The sequence below is a fragment of the Syngnathus scovelli genome, chromosome 4 (genome assembly GCF_024217435.2).
Source record: "Syngnathus scovelli strain Florida chromosome 4, RoL_Ssco_1.2, whole genome shotgun sequence".
In the NCBI taxonomy this organism is placed as follows: Eukaryota; Metazoa; Chordata; class Actinopteri; order Syngnathiformes; family Syngnathidae; genus Syngnathus; species Syngnathus scovelli.
In genome coordinates, this window is record NC_090850.1 from 7,776,399 (window position 1) to 7,793,142 (window position 16,744).

Below are 16,744 nucleotides of genomic sequence, written 5' to 3' on the forward strand. Positions count from 1 at the left end.
AGTTCGTTATAAAGGATGGAATTGCGTTAAATTGGTGCACGGAAACGGTGTGCTAGGCAATGGTTTATCAGATTTGCATTGTTAAATGTAAAAATTAGAAATGATAGAATAATCTGAGGGTTGTGGTCAGAAACTCGTCCAACGAGGAGAGTGCCCAGCCCTCATAAAAATGTGAGAGTAAGAGAGAACATACATTGTAGAATTGGATAAAATTAAATTATGATTGCAGATTTTAAATTTAGGAGGAATTATTGATTGGTTATGACATAAGACTATACAAGGACACATGTAAGGATAAGTCAAAGATTTGAAGGCTGGCGGCCAACCCAGCGCGACCGGCGGTGCCCTCCATTCTTCTGGCGAATGTTCGATCGCTGGACAACAAAATGGATTACGTTCGCCTGCTGAGGTCTACGAACCGGACGGTGCGGAACTGCTGTGTGCTCGTGTTCACCGAGACCTGGTTGAGTGACAACATTCCGGACTCTGCAGTGCATCTGGAGCGGCTAGCGTGCTATCGGGCGGACCGTGCCATTGTACGAGGGGGAAAGTCGCGTGGAGGTGGAATATGCGTCTACATCCGAGAAGAATGGTGCCGGGACTCTGTGGTGGTATGTAAGCACTGCTCGCCGCTTGTGGAGTTTGTGATCATTAAGTGCCGTCCTTTTTATCTGCCGAGGGAATTTACCGCGATTCTGCTAGTCGCGGTATACATCCCGCCTTCCAACATCGAAGGAGACAGGATCGCGGCGCTTGGTGAACTGTACCAGGCTGTCAGTGAACAGCAAACAGCGCACCCTGACGGTTTCACCATCTTCGCTGGAGACTTCAATCATGCCAACCTGAAGTCTGTTTTCCCGAGGCTTCACCAGCATGTTCCCTTTCCGACACGTGGAGACAGCTTCCTGGACCTAGTCTACTCGGCGCAAAAGGGAGCTTTCAAAGCCACCCCCCTCCCCCATCTGGGGCTTTCTGACCATCTCACCGTTTTGCTTTTGCCCGCATACAGACAATTGGTAAAGGCATTCAGGCCGGTTCGGAGGCAGGTTCGAGTGTGGCCTGAGGGTGCCTCCGATGCACTTCGTGACTGCTTCGACACCACTGACTGGGACTTATTTAAGCAGGCAGCCACCTACAACGATTGGACGGACATAGAGGAGTATACTGACTCTGTTACCTCTTACACCACAAAGTGCATCGATGATGTGACTTGCTCAAAATCCGTCGTCACTCGCGCGAACTGGAAGCCGTGGCTGACGGGGGCTGTCCTCAGACTGTTGAGGGCCAGGGACAAGGCTTTCAGAGTGGGGGATGAGGCTGGCTTGAGGACAGCGAGGGCCGACCTGTCCCGAGGCATCAAAGAAGCGAAGAAGGCGTTCTCGTGCAAGGTCTCCACCCACTTCAAGGACAGCAAGGACGCACGTAGCCTTTGGCGGGGCATTCAGACCATCACGGACTACAAGCCCGCGCCGAGGAGCTGTGAGGGCGACGTCCGTCTGCTGAACGATCTGAACCGCTTCTTTGCTCGCTTCGACGCCCAGAACAGCACTTGCCCACTGAAGTCCACTCCCCCCCCACACGAGCAGCCCCTGCGCCTCTCTGCCGACGGTGTGAGGAGGGCGCTTGCCGCTATTGACACCCGTAAGGCGGCGGGCCCTGACAACATCCCGGGTCGAGCGCTGAAGGACTGCGCTGGGGAGCTGTCGGGTGTCTTCACGGACATCTTTAACGTTTCCCTGCAGCAGGCCATCGTCCCCTCGTGTTTCAAGGCTGCCACCATCGTTCCTGTGCCAAAGAAACCTGCACCGTCCTGCTTCAATGACTACCGCCCTGTGGCACTGACGCCCATCATCATGAAGTGCTTTGAGCGGCTGGTCATGGAGCACATCAAGTCCGTTCTCCCCCCCACCATTGACCCTTTCCAGTTTGCGTACCGTGCCAAGCGGTCCTCTGAGGATGCCATCTGCTCTGCCCTCCACTCGGCCCTCACCCACCTGGAGAGAAAGGACTCATATGTGAGGTTGCTGTTTGTGGACTTCAGCTCTGCCTTCAACACCATTGTGCCGCAGCGACTCATCTGCAAACTCGACGAGCTGGGCCTCAGTACCTCCCTCTGCAACTGGATACTGGACTTCCTCTGTCAGAGGCCTCAGGTGGTGCGTGTTGGCGACAAAATCTCCGCCAGCATCACGCTGAGCACGGGAGCCCCCCAGGGCTGCGTGCTCAGTCCATTGCTCTTCACCCTGCTGACGCATGACTGCACTGCGACCTACAGCGACAACCGCATAGTGAAGTTTGCTGACGACACGACTCTGGTGGGTCTCATCACGAAGGGCGACGAGACTCGGTACAGGTCGGAAGTTGACCTTCTGACCACGTGGTGCAGGGACAACAACCTCCTGCTGAACGTCAATAAGACCAAGGAAATGATTGTTGACTTCCGGAAGGGTCACACAACACACCTGCCGCTGATCATCGACGGTGCTGTGGTGGAGAGGGTGAGCTGCACCAAGTTCCTGGGGGTGCACATCAGTGAGGACCTCTCCTGGTCCGAAAACACCTCGTCACTGGCAAAGAAAGCTCAGCGCCGCTTGTACTTCCTGCGGAAGCTCAGGCGTGCATGTGCTCCTCAGGCAGTCCTGTCTACATTTTACCGTGGCACCATTGAGAGCGTCCTCACCAGTTGCATCGCTGTCTGGGGTGGTAACTGCACTGAACAGAACTTGAAGGCCCTGCAGCGCATAGTGAATACGGCTGGTAAGATTATTGGTGCTTCGCTACCCTCCCTGAAGGACATTTACACCTCCCATGTCGCCCGCAAGGCAACCTCGATTGCCAGAGATGTGAGTCACCCGGCTCACTCTTTGTTTGACCTTCTGCCCTCTGGGAAGAGGTACAGGAGCCTGCGCTCCCGCACCACCAGACTCGCCAACAGCTTCTTTCTCCAGGCTGTTAGGGCCCTGAACTCGCTACCCCCTTCTGCGTAGCGTGCGGCACTGTTGCGCTATTTTTCGGGAATGTCTGCTGTACGCGCACTTGCTCCTTGTTTTTCTGCTCCTCCTATTTATTTATTTATTTATTTATTTATTTATTGTTGTGTTAGTTATTCATTATTTATTCAGCACGCTTTTGTTATACTTGTTTACTTGTTTGTCTGTTGTGAACCATGTCTTGTCACCGTGGGATAGGGGGGAACGAAATTTCGGTTTCTTTGTGTGTCTTTGGCATGTGGAGAAATTGACAATAAAGCTGACTTTGACTTTGACTTTAAAAACAACAAATAAAAACACATTGCAAGGGGGGCACTTTTTATCAAAAGAACACCAAGTAAAGTATCAAGTGGGCATTCGTGATTGGGATTAAATTAAGGATAAAATTAGGTCAATGATTAGAAATCATTGGTGCTCTACACAAAAAGGCTTAAATTTTTATGGGGAAATATTTGGAGTACTGTGTTGGTCTACATAGGTCATGGGCCTAGTTTATTTGGTTTTGATTGTGGTTTGGGTTTATTTTGTTTATTGTTAGGTTTTCCTTGTGTTTATTGTTAAGGTGTTCCTTGTTATTCTCTTATCCCCTGCATTGTAAATGTCTTCTTTATGCAGATAGGTTAACAGGCTAGGAATTTAGTGAGGAGATAATTGATCAATTGATGGGGGTTAATAATTGTCCAAATCCTAGTCACATGTTTTGAGGGACCACAGCATTATATTTAATTTGCAGGCCATTATTTTGTATGTGATGACAGTGTCTAGATAAGTAGACTGTTTTATCAAAAATGTGAGAGTGAAGGAGGAGGTTTGATTTGTAATCTGGCATTTGGGTGCCACTTTTAAGAGTCTGTGCAGGAGCATAGATTGTTTTTGTTTGTTTTTAAAGATATATTTAACAGTTTATCTCGGTGCAGTAAGGATATCGCAATTTTGAAAGACTTAAAATTAAAAGCAAAATTCCATTTTAATTCTGACACATGCCAGCTAACATGAGGATGGGAAATAAATAAAGGAATGAATACTAGCTCAAATGTGGCATGTGTTTTAAATTGGGCGATAAGACATTCACTTCCAAGCACTATCCTTTAGCGCTGCTGACAATAATAACTTATGAGATGTTAAATCAAGGAGGAGTGTCATATTTGGAACACCGGCGCTGTTTGACCTATAGATTGAACAATAACATTCACCGCATATACAACCATGTTGGTAGATTGTTAAATTACATTACAGTTTATTACAAAGGATTTCGGAACTTTATTTGATGATAAACACTGGAACAAGGATTTTAGCCGTGTTAATGGGTAGGGTGGATGGATTACTCAAAAAAAAAAAGCTTTTGATAAGGGCGGCTTGATAGTAAGATGATGAGTGTGCTCAACTGATAGGATACAATATGTTAATGGGAAGATTTGGGGTGTAAGGAACAAATACTACACAGGAAGATTGATAACACGAAGATAGTTTTGTGAAATTTGTGTCCCAGTGTGTTCTGCCCTAGAGCATGGCACAAGTCCTGAACTGAGTCCTTGTACTCTACTGGCTGCCTCAAAATCAACAGAGGACTGTCCCTGGTCATGAGACACCTTTGACTTTTGGGAGAACAACAGGAACTATTATCATGCTTGAAGGGGGCAAGCACAGCTCTTCACAGGACAAGAACCATATAGTTGGTGAAATACACACAGTTGCAGATCAAAAAGAAAATGGACTGAAAGAACAAAGACAAGATGGACGCATTTGAGAATGGCGGACGGTCCAGCCCTGAATCATCATCATGAGAATCTAAGAGGAGAGGCTGCTAAAGACTTGCACAAGTCACTTAAAGTCAATCTGGACACATTGCTAAAGACTGCTGAAGCATTACAAAGTTGGTGGAGTGTGGGACAAAAGGGATGGAAGTGTGTTTGGGTGCTGGGGCAGACATAACTGAGGAGTTTTGATAAAAGAGGGAATAATAAAGCTGCTTATTGACACTGAAACCGGGATAAAAAACAAAATACATAGATATGGACAGTGAAGATGCACTGACAAATTATACGACAGCGTGATCAGAAACTTTGTAAAGTGGACGTTGATCAATAGAAATTAAATCCTTTGAATCATAAATCTTTATATGTAACTTAGCATTTTGAAGACATAATTAATCTAACTGAAATAATGAAATTTTATAATTGGACCAGTGAAAATTTGGATTCGGGCAACAGAAGGCTGAATTGCTAAACTTAATTGACCTTTATCAAAACAACAGAATTTAATTACACATCCACTGCGACTGATTTATAGGATGCATATTTCAGCTTGAAGGGGTGAGGGGCCATAAGAAAGTTGGAATTCTGGATAGTCAGCAAAATAGTAATACAGTAGGGCTTTAAATAACCAATACAATGACATGACCCTTGCGACAATTGATTTAAATGGCAATTTATGATAGGCACTTGGGGTTAGGATTAACAATCCATCCATCCATCCATTACTGGTGCGGCTTGTCCTTACGAGGGCCACGGATGATTAACAATAATAACTAGAATTATTGATTTCTGTAGAAATTGCGTGTGAAGGCGAAGAGGCTGAATAAAAATTCGGGGAAAGCTACAAGATTATGTTTAAATTTGGAACGTGTTGAATTGGCTAGAAAATTTATAAAAATATAGAAAGAATTTTGTAAAATTGGGCGTGAATTTTAAAGTTGAAAATTTGAAATTTTCCACTGTTAAGGATCAGACAGTACAGCCAAGTGCGTGACGACGGACTTTATTGGAAGGCGCTGGAGCGGTGATCGGGCTGGAGAGGACAAACGGTTCTGCGGGGGTTTCGAATAGTCAAGCGAGTCAAGTTTCTCCGGGACTGATGAGCGAAGCAGCATCAAGGGACAGACTGGCACTCGGTTCTGCGCTTGCGGCGCTGATATAGCGCTGTCCATGAACCCGTGGCAGGTGACGGTGATTCCACTGACAAGGGGGGCGTGGTCCCGTTGCAGGTGGCACCAGCACGTGACAGAACCCCCCCCCCCACAAGGGACGGCTCCGGACATCCCTAGGAACCGAAAACAACAAAACAACAACAACAACAAAAAAAAAAAAGGAAGGCAATACCCCGGGCGGCCAGGTGGAGGGGTCAGCACACCGCTGAAACGTCCGACACCTCGCCAGACGCAGGCTCGACGGGCGCGGGGGCAGAAGACCCCGGTACCGGTGGGCAAGACCTCCCCGGACCCTCACCCCTGGTCCCCTCGTCCCTCCTCGGGCGCCCGCGCCGAGGACCCGGTTGGTCCGGATGACAGCGATGGAACTCCGTGATGAGCGAACGGTCGAGTATCCAGCGGCTCGGAACCCAGGAGCGGTGCGCGTCGTCATAACCCTCCCAGTCCACGAGATATTGTAGGCCCCGACCACGCCGCCGCGATCGGAGCAGGGAGCGGACAGCGTAAGCCGGGCCCCCATCGACGAGCTGGGGCGGCGGTGGCGGAACGGGCGCCGGCGCCAACGCGCTCTCATGGATGGGCCGCACACGGGACACGTGGAACGTGGGATGAACCTTCATGGAGTCTGGAAGGAGCAGACGGACTGCGGCCGGGCCAATCACCTTCTGGATAGGGAACGGTCCAACAAAGCGGGGCGCCAGTTTACGAGATCTCGCTCGCAGCGGCAAATCCCGCGTCGAGAGCCACACACGCTGCCCCACTCTGTACTCCCGAGCCGGCGTCCGGTGCTTGTTCGCCTGGCGGGCGTAGCCTGAAACAGAGCGGAGAAGAGTGACCCGGCCCCTCGCCCAGGCACGATGACAACGGCGGACACAAGCCTGGGCCGACGGGCACGCCGCACCACGCTCCTGGTGGGCGAACAAGGGTGGCTGGTACCCGACGACGCAGTGGAAAGGCGAAAGTCCCGTGGCCGAGCTGGGAAGGGAATTGTGAGCATAATCTACCCAGGGAAGCTGTTGAACCCACCCGCGCTGGTCCCCGGCGGCCATGCATCGGAGAGCCCTGCCCAGTTCCTGGTTCAGGCGCTCCGCTTGACCGTTGGACTGAGGGTGAAACCCCGAGGAGAGGCTGGCCGTGGCGCCGAGGAGTCGGCAGAACTCCATCCAGAAGGTGGAAGCGAATTGAGGTCCTCGGTCTGACACGATGTCTTGTGGAAGACCGTGGTGACGAAACACCTCCCGCACCATGATGGACGCCGTCTGCTTCGCAGATGGGAGCTTAGGCAGAGGGATGAAATGCGTCATCTTGCTAAAACGGTCTACCACTGTGAGGACCACCGTGTTTCCCTCTGAGGGGGGGAGGCCTGTGACAAAGTCAATTTACAGGTGAGACCAGGGACGCTGGGGAACCGGCAAGGGTTGAAGCAGCCCGGCCGGAGGACGAGTAGACGTCTTGTAGCGGTTACAGATTGAGCAGGCTCTGACGTAATCGCTGGTGTCCACTTGCCAGGTGGGCCACCAGAAACGCTGTGCCACCACGTACCTCGTGCGTGCAGCGCCGGGATGACAGACCAGGCGTGAGTCGTGCGCCCATTGCAGCACGGCCGATCGCAGGCCTTCAGGGACGAACAGGCGACCCTCCGGGCAGTTGCTGGGGCCGGGTTGATCGCGTGATGCGGCTTCCACTTGGCGTTCGATCTCCCATGTGAGAGCCGCCACCCGAACCGAGCTCGGGAGGATAGTGGGAGGCGGACCCTGTCCCTCCTCCCCACCAGGAAACAAACGCGACAGGGCGTCCGCCTTCGCGTTACGGGAACCCGGTCTGTAGGAAAGAGAGAACTCAAACCGGTCAAAGAACAGAGCCCACCGTGCTTGTCTCGCGTCCAGTCTCTTGGCCGATCTCAGATACTCCAAGTTGCGGTGGTCGGTCCAGACAATGAACGGAGTGGTGGCGCCCTCCAGCCAATGTCGCCACTCCTCCAAAGCCAACTTGACGGCGAGGAGCTCCCGATTACCGATGTCATAGTTCCTTTCTGAGGCTGACAAACGGCGAGAAAAGAAGGCGCACGGGTGGAGACGATCGTCTTGGTGGCTACGCTGAGACAACACCGCCCCGACACCCACGTCCGAGGCGTCCACTTCGACCACGAACTGTCTGTCGGGATCGGGAACTCTGAGGATGGGAGCGGATGTGAACCTCCTCTTAAGCTCCTGAAATGCCTGTTCCGCCCGTTCTGTCCATTTGTATGGGGAGGCGGGGCTGGTAAGGGCGGTGAGTGGTGCGGCCACCGTGCTGTATCCACGGATAAAACGTCGATAAAAGTTCGCGAAACCTAAGAATTGTTGCAGCCGCTTGCGTGTCTCGGGAACAGGCCATGACGTGACCTCCTCCACCTTCCCAGGGTCCATTTCGATGGATCCCTCACGCACCACGTAGCCGAGGAATTTGACAGAGGAGGCGTGGAACTCGCACTTCTCTGCCTTCACGTAGAGCGAATTCTCTAGGAGGCGTCGCAGCACCGCCCGAACATGCTTGATGTGCTCAGGAAGCGAGCGGGAGAAGATGAGGATGTCGTCTAAATAAACGAACACAATTTTGTCCAGCATGTCTCGTAACACGTCGTTTATCAGGGACTGGAAAACTGCTGGGGCGTTGGTGAGCCCAAACGGAACCACCAAGTACTCGTAGTGTCCGCTCGGGGTGTTGAAAGCCGTCTTCCACTCGTCTCCCTCCCGGATGCGGATCAGGTGGTAGGCATTGCGAAGATCCAGCTTTGTGAAGATGGTGGCACCCTGAAGGCTCTCAAAGGCGGAAGAAAGAAGAGGCAGAGGGTATCGGTTCTTTACGGTGATCTCGTTTATTCCCCGGTAGTCGATACACGGGCGGAGCGTGCCCTCCTTCTTCTTCACGAAGAAAAACCCCGCTCCCGCAGGTGAAGAGGACGGCCGTATGATACCGGCTGCCAGGGACTCCCGGATGTATTCCTCCATAGCCGGGCGCTCAGGAGTGGACAGGGAGTAGACGCGTCCCTTGGGAGGGAAGGTGCCGGGCAACAGGTCGATGGCGCAATCGTAGGACCGGTGTGGAGGAAGAGAAGCGGCCCTGGCTTTACTAAAAACCTCCTTGAGTTCGTGATAAACTGCTGGGACATTGGAGATGTCGGGACTGTACCTGGGCGGGGCTCTGCCGAGTGGGCTGGTGGCCGCCTTCAGGCACACTCGATGGCAGCGTTCGCTCCACTGCCGTACAACCCCCACCTCCCAGTCCAGCACCGGGTTGTGCTGCCGCAACCAAGGGTGCCCCAGGATGAGCTGCTGTCCTGGGAGGGAAAGAAGAAAAAACTGGATGGTCTCGTGGTGATTGCCGGAGAGCATTACCTTAACCGGTTCCGTCACGAAAGCCACCTCGCCAATCAGACGGCCATCAATGGCACGCGCGGGAATGGACGGGCTCAGCGGGAGGAAGCCGACACCCCACTGACGCGCCAGGCTAATGTCCATGATGTTCCCCTCCGCGCCGGAATCCACCAAGGCCGCCACGTTCTGGTCGCCCGCCGCAAGCTGGACACGTGCCTGTAGCGTGAGCGTGCTGGGACTGGGAGAGCCGGTGCTGGTCGAGCTCACGCGGATCCCCCGACGCCGCGTGAGCTCCGGCCTTTTAACGGGCACCCCGCCACCCGATGCCCCCCCTCCCCACAGTAAAAACACAAGCCCAGCGAGAGGCGTCGACGGTGCTCCTCCGAGGGAACCTGAGCCCCTCCCAGATCCATGGGCTCGGCGGGTGGTGTGGTTGACGGGTCCCCAGCAGACGGAGGAATGTGGCCACGCGGATTCCGCGGGGACCTCCTCTCCCGATCGCGCCGCCGCGTCCGGATCCGCCGGTCTACTCGGGCCGCCAAGTCCATCGCGCCCTTCAGGGTTCGCGGGCGATCGTAAGACACCAGTTCGTCTTTCATATACTCGGCGAGGCCGTTTAGGAATGTGCTAACGAGCGCTGGCACGTTCCATCCGCTGCTGCCGGCCAACGTCTGGAACTTAAGGGCGTACTCCGCGACCGATCGGCTACCTTGACGCAGCGTCGCCAGTTCCTCGCCGGCGTCCTCGCCGGCGGATCCCAGGTCGAACAGGCAGAGCAATTTCTCTGCGAAGGCGTCGAAGGAATCGCATGCCGGGGCCATCCTTTCATACTCTGCCAAACCCCATAGCCGCGCCTCGCCCGTGAGGTGGGTTAGAACGAACCCGACCTTGGCTGATTCTGACGCAAACGTGACGGGCTGGAGGCTGAACATTATGTGACAGTTGGTCACAAACGCTCTCACGTGCTTGGGATCGCCGTTGAACTTTTCGATGTTGCCGAGGCGGGGCTCCGGGACGTCCACGAGCCTCCTGGCCTCGGCAGACGGGCGGTGCTGGGGTGCCGTGACAGCCGGGGACGCAGCCACCGACAGTCTCTGGAGGGCTTGGGCCATCTCCTGCTGCTGCAGCTGTTGTTGCTGACCAACCTCGATCAGGTTCCGGATGTCGGCGGACAGGCTGCTGATGGCGGTCTCGGCTCGCTCCAGTCGGCTCAATGCCGTCTCGTCGTTCGCTGACTGCATAACGTTGGCCAGTCTGTACTGTTAAGGATCGGACAGTACAGCCAAGTGCGTGACGACGGACTTTATTGGAAGGGGATGATGGGAACAGCCGGCGCTGGAGCGGCGATCGGGCTGGAGAGGACAAACGGTTCTGCGGGGGTTTCGAATAGTCAAGCGAGTCAAGTTTCTCCGGGACTGATGAGCGAAGCAGCATCAAGGGACAGACTGGCACTCGGTTCTGCGCTTGCGGCGCTGATATAGCGCTGTCCATGAACCCGTGGCAGGTGACGGTGATTCCACTGACAAGGGGGGCGTGGTCCCGTCGCAGGTGGCACCAGCACGTGACATCCACAAGTGAGAAGTTTTGGAATAGGTAGGCATAAGATGAACAGTTAAAAAATTTAAATGGGTTGAGTCAGTGGAAAAAAAAAAAAAAAAAAAAAAAAAAAAGAAAAAAGGAAAACTAGAAGAAATTTGAAGGGAAAAAATGAAATTTTGCAAAATTTTACCGCAATGTTGGAAGTGAGGATGTGAAATTTGAATTTGAATCTAGGAGGTTAAAAGTGTAATGGAATATATCAAATGAATTATGTGGAAGTAGTTAAGATAAAAATAAAATAAAAGGAAGAAGAATGCAGAAGAAGTTGAATAATAATAAAGTCAAGGCAATTCAAATTTATTTATATAGCCCACAAGCAAGTCTCAAAGGGCTCCAAATGTACAAAAATTGCCAATTTAAAATACAAGAACAATAAGTGTGAGGGCCACAATGATGATCATGACAGCAAAAATATTTCTAATTGGTTTTGATAGGTGCAAAGGGGGAACATGGAAGAAGGTTTTCAAAATGTGTTATATAGCGTGACTCAATTATCAAGAGTAAGTATTTCTTTTTAATTCTAAGAATTGGCATCAACAAAAAATGAGAACGATAATCCAAGGTTATAGTGTAAGTGGCAGGAGGAAGCTGTGTATATTTTTTAAACATTATTTTCAGTATCATTATTTCTTAGGAGGGTCAGTAATGCTTGATGAATGAAGGAACAGGGTAACAGTAAAAGGGAGTGCTCTAAAATTTTTGGTTCTTTGCCAGAGGTAGTTATTTGGAGGGATGAATTTAAACTCAAAGCAAAATGGAACTGTTTAGTGGAAGAAATATGGGAAGGTGGAAATATTGAAGTTACAGCTCAACACAAAGTGTCAAATAGTCTAAGTGTGAGATGTGAGCAAACCAAATGGGGAGTTAAATCATGTTCCAGTATTATGCATATTGGCAAACGATGTGAGGACAGGAGACCAGACAATTAGATATTAATTTTGGATTTAAAATAAAAAAGGGACATTTTAATTGAGGAGAAAATTTTGCGTAGGGAGGGTTCTTTTTACAATTTAATGTTGTATGTTTTATGTGTGTGTTGTGGGATGACAGTTTGTCTGTAATGCTGTATGAATGTCAAGTCTGTACTTGGGATGGGGTTTGTGTATTGTGAATGGTTAACATGATTCAAGGTTGGGGTGATGTGATCACAGCAGAGGATAACATTCCTCTCACCTGAAAAATATAGAGATACCACAGATTTGAAAAAGCAAGATTGATCAGGGCTCATTTTGGACTAAATATGGGTTTAGGATGACTCTGGGGCACCATTGACAACAAAAGACTTCAATGGAGAAGGCCCATTTCAAGATTGTGACCAGACGTGACTATACCAGCATTGACAATCAAGACTCTGAGCCAAGACAATGTATGACAACAACTCTGGACTTACCTGACAGTGTGACGAAATGTATGTGACGGAATTTGTTATGACTTGCTTTGTTTTGATGTTTTACCTAATTGTATTGCAGCCTCTAACAGCAACCCAGGGAGCAGATTGTGCTTTATTTGTTAAACTTGCGTTTACTTTGCAGGTTGTCAACTGCAGTCTTGGAGAATTTTGTGTCATGTCTGTGAACATGCATTAACAACTAACCCTTTACTTTTCATAATGAGTTTGTAAATGTGATCGGTTTCATGACAGGCTCGGCAGGCTCCAATTTTCTATTTCATGCGTTTGACATGCGCCCGTGTGTGGATTATTATTTTTATCATTATGAATTTTTTTTTTTTTTTTTTGGTATTATGGATGTTTATTGTACGGAGAGCTGCATGTGCAGCTACAGGTGGGTGGTGGCTTTTGTTCATACAGCCATGTAAGATGCTGCCAGCCGAGTTTCAGGGACTGAGAATTGGTGATTCCAGGCTAGGATGGCATCTGGAGGTACACCAAAGTCCAGCTGGCGGTGGGTATGTCACCATGGACATTGTTATTTTTACTTTTTAACAATGTGTCAAAAGGGGGAGGTAGAAAAAAAAATAATAAATAAAACAAAGGGGGGAATTGTGAGATTTTAAGTGTTTTCAGATTTGATGGTTTTTAAGTCTTCAACATGCTGGACAGAGGAGAAGAAGCAGCTCGGCAGAAATGAAGTGAATGGGAGACAACATCATGAGATGGAGCCAAAGCCTGGTAACAAGTGTGAAGAGTTTCAAAATAGCTTATAATAAACTGTAGACCTTCACAAGATAGGATCAAATAGGTGGGAGAGTATTAAATGTAAAAAATTACAACAATAACATACAGACTCCAAACAAATTGGGAACAGGTGGATTATGAACGTTAAAGTTCGAATAACACATTATTCACGTGATTCATTTGCAGGATAAACAATGGAAGGGATTGATAAACTGAACAAATTTAAGATGATTGCGGAAGTATTATGTCGGGAACAAATAGATTCGACAAGTTTTTTCCCTATAAAATGGTGCCGTTTGGGTTTGAAGAACATAGTCGCTTCAAAGGAGGAAAAGCATGATTTAAGATACGTGATTAATCAATGAGAAGGCTATCCCTTGTACCAGGGGGGTCAAACTCATTTGTTCACGGGCCGCAGTGTAGTCATAGCTTCTTTCGGAGGACCGGTATGACTGTCCTACCCAAATAAATGTGTGAGCACCTCACATTATATAGAGTAAAAGCTACAAAACAAACTGGCAAGTAACTTGCTTTCAAATCAGACAAATAAAAACTGGTCTAATATTTAAAAATCAAATATTATTAAAAGTGAAGACAATTTGCAATTCGAGTAATGACACGTGAATAAAAAGCACAATTTGTCTTCGCGGGCTGCATAAAATCATGTGGCGGGCTGTATCTGGCCCCCAGGCCTTGAGTTTGACACCTATGCCTTATACAAAGGTAAAGTAGGATTAGAATTTGATAAAACAGATATGGACATCATCATATTCCATTAGAGTTCAAATTGCTTGCAATACAATTACAAATTAGTTAACACCTGTGTGATTGATTGATTGATTGATTGATTGATTGATTGATTGATTGATTGATTGATTGAGTGATTGATTGATTGAGTGGTTGATTGATTGATTGATTGATTGATTGATTGATTGATTGATTGGTTGATGGATTGGTTGGTTTATTGATTGATTGAGTGATTCATTGAGTGACTGACTGAAGGGCTGAGTGACCGAATGGGCAATCGTTTGATGTCTGTCTGTCTATATGTATGTAGTATATATGTATGTATGTATGTATTTCGTTATTTGTTTATGTATTTCTCTTGCACATTTTCTTTCTTATCTTCCACTTCTTTCGGCTGCTCCTGTTAGGGGCCGCGACTGCAGAGCGATCGTTTCCATATCTTTCTGTACCACCAACCATCTGCATGTCCTATCTTCGTCTCTGCCACACTCTCCATTATTTTGGCCAGTAGATTTCCAAGCCTCGCTTCTAACATTCTTTCCGATAACTTCATGCTTTGCTTAATCAACATAACAACACCTCTGTAGCTACTACAGTTCTGCGCATCGCCGTGGTCTGAAATAAGGAATAGAAGTCAACACCTTTCCGGGGAACTTCTTGCTTTTTAAAAATCTCCCCTGCCATCTCTCCTTGATAGTTCCATGCTGTCACTGGAATGTCGTCTAGGCCAATTGCCTTTCCACTCTCCATCTTTTACAAATGTCTGGGTATGAATTTTATCTATATTTATTTTTCTCACTCATTGGCGGCTCCACAGAGGGACGTGGTGTGCCAACAGAGGGACCCTGGTGGCATCAACGATTTTGGTGACCTCAGTTAAACTGAGGTCAACAGAGGGAGTGAAGGAATGAGGTCGAAATACAAAAAGTCCTGCCTCGCTACAAAAACAGATATGCTCAAACCTCATTGAATAAAGTACATAAGCAGACAAGTATATTCACATATTAAATAAATAAATAAAAGAAACATTTTAAGCATATAATTATACCTACACACCAAATCAATAAAGAAGACATAACTAGACATTTTTGATAAGTGGTGATGAGAAAGGTTTTTATAACTTTATGATCTGATATATTTCTGAGGACTTTGAAATAACAAATGACTTTTGATATATTACCTAAATAGCTTAATGACCCTTAAGGAACTGTGGAATGCATGCCTGATGTTTTTTCTCTGAATCATGGACACAGCCAGAGTCGTCTTGACCGTTCAGTACTTGATTGTATCTTGTGTTTTGACTAATGCTAGACGCCAGTTTTTGATTACTACTGAACGTTCTGCACAGAGGGAAATATTTTGGCCTAACAAAGAAAAGATACGGTTGGAAACATGATTAAACTAAGAATATAATGACGTAAGCAAAGACATGAAGTATCAAAAGCACAAACTTTATATAGTCAGGTAAGAGCAATAGATTAATGATGTCACAGCCAAAAGCTAACATAAATTCGCACAAGATGACACAATTGGAAGAATGAGGTACGATAGTCTATGTCCAAGATTGGAGGAGAATGTTCACAGGAAGGTCACGTGGAGATAAAACCAGCAGGTGCCAGAAGGAGCCACCCGAGAACTCGGCCAAAGATGATCGCCAAGGCCGAAAGACGGGAGGGAAGACAACAGCCCCCACCCGAGAACTCGGCCAAAGATGATCGCCAAGGCCGAGAGACGGGATGGAAGACAACAGCCCCCTCCACACACACACACACACACCAACAGCCCCCCACCTACACACCGAATCGCCCATAACCAGCACCACTCCCATGGAAGCAGACTCTCCTTCGAACTTGCCCCACCCCGAAGACTCATCGCCCATCAATCCCGGCCCACAATGTGCTACTGAATATAAAACTGATCTAACAATCTTGGACTTTGCCTTTTCTGAATGGAGACTTTCCGTTCTTGAAGGGCCCAGCGCTGTATTGTACTTTCCTGAAAACAGAGGTTTTTGAACAAGAATTGTGATTGAACTCAACCAATCTGTCTAAGTCTAATTTCTGCTTCAGTGTCTTTGCATTTTCCTAAATCTGAAGAAATCAAACAAGCACGCAGTGAGTAAATTGGATAACAGGTGATTGGCAAAGACTTTTGCCGTGAGGCGCAGATAACGCGCTCCCTAAATTGTGGACAAAATCCAACAGTCTTCATCCCAAGAGATTCAATTTTGAGTGTAAAAGTTTTGATGTATCTCCAAGTAGCAAATGAATGATGGACTTTCACCAATTACTCCACTTGATTTGATTTGTTTAATTCGTCAAGTACACAACCAACAGTCATTACAATTCCATTTTACATTATGTTATACATTAATTGTTGAAAAAAGAAACGGGTTGAAGAAATTCTGCTTATCGAGTCCCATCCCGATTTCAACCAAGGATTTCACTGCCAGACACACAATCTAAATATCTACAGTGCTATCTAAGCTATCACCATAAAAAAATAAAAGGAATAAACAAAGGAAACAGAAATTTGGCACATGATAACATGATTTGAATACAACAATGACAACTTAACTGGAAGTTTGATTTGAATGCAGCAATGACAAATGAACTGACAAAATATTTTTTGACAGTTTGATTTGAATGCAGGAGTAACAATTTAATCCATTTTGAGAGATTTGGAGTCACAATCTTGCAGGCACCCTGGGCACTGTCCCCAGCATCAGGCAGCGCTTGCAGCGACCGATTACAGCTAATCGTCTCCCACGCTGGCCTCCTGTGACTTGTCCATATTATTTTTGTGTAGAGACATCTCGTAAAGGAGCATTGTCATCATCTCTCTGCTCTCAGCCCTCAGGTTGCTTTCCAAGGCTGGAAGTCCCTCGTTGCCAATGGCGCCAGACTTCATTTCCTTCTACAGGTGCAACCCCATGAGGGTCAGAGAGAGCCAGCCGATGACGAGGAACATCAAGATGTACACATCTTCT